At 41.3% G+C, this 2075-nt stretch overlaps 1 pseudogene; it reads left to right on the top strand.

The window, feature by feature from the left end:
• The first annotated feature begins 1024 nt into the window (after positions 1 to 1024).
• LOC123953874 lies at positions 1025 to 1690 on the top strand (annotated as a pseudogene).
• The last annotated feature ends 385 nt before the right edge of the window (positions 1691 to 2075 follow it).

Raw genomic sequence — 2075 nt, 5'->3', positions numbered from 1 at the left:
GAGTCCCAAAAATCTTGGTATGCTGTGCTTTCACTATTATTCATCTCTAGGAATTTTGCAGTTTCTCTTGTGATTTATTCTTTGTTTAATTGTGTATTGTTTAATTTTCACAAGTTTCTGATTCTTCAAATTTTATGTCTGTTACTGATTTTTTAAAGATCTATTTATTCATTTATTTGAGAGAGAGAGAGAGCATGCATGTGTGAGTGGGGGGAAGGGCAGAGGGAGAGAGAATCTCAAGCAGACTCCCCACTGAGGACAGAGCTCAGTGTAGGACTTGATCTCATGACCCATGACCTGAGTTGAAATCAAGAGTCAAATGCTTAACTGACTGAGCCACCCAGATGCCCCATGTCTGTTACTGATTTTTCAACCTTATCCCATTGTGGTTAGAAAGGATACTCTGTCAGACATTTACATATTTTAATCTACTGAAACTTAACTTGTGGTCTAACACATGATCTATGCTGGCATGTCTCACATGCACTTGAGAAGAATTACATGTTATTGTTGGGCAGAGTTTTCTGTATTTATCTGTTTAATCTGGTTGGTTTATTATATTAAGTCCTCTATTTCCTTCTCTATCTCCTGTCTGGTTGTTCTATCCATATGGAGAATAGGATGTTGAGGTCTCCAGTCATTGTTTTAGAACTGTGTATTTCTGCCTTCAGTTCCAATCTATTTTTGATTCACGTATTTCGATGGTTAGATGCTGGGTGCTTGCTCTACTAAATATTTTATTAATGTATAATGTCTTTTTTTGTCTCTTGTAGATTTTTTAATTTAACATCTAATTTGCCCAATATTTGCAGAGCCCCCCTTGCTTTCTTTTGGGTACTATTTACATGAAGTCTTTTTTCATACTTCCATTATTAATCTATTTGTGTCTTTGAGGCTAAAGTGAGTCTGTTGTAGCCCTCTCATCTGCCCTGCGATCCTGTCCCTGCACTGACCACTCCTGTTGCCTGCATGGAACCAGCTGCCTGAGCTGCCTGGTGGTGGGCACGGAAGCTTTGATGAGCCCGAGGAGGCATAGGCTTGCCCTGGGCCTGCAGGTTTGTGTGTCTGTCCCCAGCACTCTGCAAGGCTAGAAAAGGAGGAAGAGCCTGTCCAGAATCCCTGCAAGACAGGAAGAAAGGGGAAATATCAAATGAAAGAACTCTGCAATGTAAATGAAGGACTGGTGGAAATCGAGGGAAAGCCAACAGATGAAGCCGAGTCTGAAGATGAAGGAAAACCAGATGAGAAGAGAAGTTGGAAGTGGAAGGGAAACCAGGGCATGAGGGAAAGCTCCAGAATGAGGGATATCCAGATGATGAAAGACAACCAGAAGGTGAGAGAAAGCAAGAAAAGCAGGGCAAGTCTGAAAATGAGAGAAAAACCACATAGTGAAGGCAAGCCAAAATTCCTGGCAAAGGCTATGACTGAGCCATGGGCTGCCAAAAAGCACCTACTTGAAGATGATGTGCCCAGAAAAGCAAAAGGAAAAATGGGAGGATGTATGATTCCCCCAAGGACCATCAGAAGGACTTACAGAAAAGGCAATTGGGCAGTGAGGAGATCATGAGAGAATGTGGAGGTACGTCAAGGGCTCAGAAAAAGGTAAGGAAAAAAACAGGGAATGCATTGTTTTCATTGGATACAAAGAGATGTACAAGACCTATTCACCCCAAGGATGTCAGGAGAGTGAAGGACAAAGGTAAGGAGCAAAGGGACCCATATCTTTATTGCCTTTGGCCTTCAATTCTAATTTCTCTGATGAGAGTAGTTCTAACCATGCTTTCCTTGGCAGGCATTTCCAGGCTAAATGTTTTGTGGTTTTTTTTTTTAAATTTAACTTATTTATATTAGTTTATGTTAGTTACCACAGGCTAAGTGTTTTGATATTAAGCTGACACTTTGCTGTCAATGTCACTCTTGTTACCACCAGCCTTTGGTCCAACTACAGTGTTCTCTGTCCTTCAGTGAGGAACGTCCACCAGGTGCATGGAAAAGATGTTCACGGTCCATTGCAAAATGACAATAAAGAGGAAACCAATTTCAGAACCCCCACCCTACACACAAAATAAAGTGTG

Source organism: Meles meles, chromosome 12 (genome assembly GCF_922984935.1).
Source record: "Meles meles chromosome 12, mMelMel3.1 paternal haplotype, whole genome shotgun sequence".
Lineage (NCBI taxonomy): Eukaryota > Metazoa > Chordata > Mammalia > Carnivora > Mustelidae > Meles > Meles meles.
This window is presented reverse-complemented; position numbering and strand designations above follow the sequence as displayed.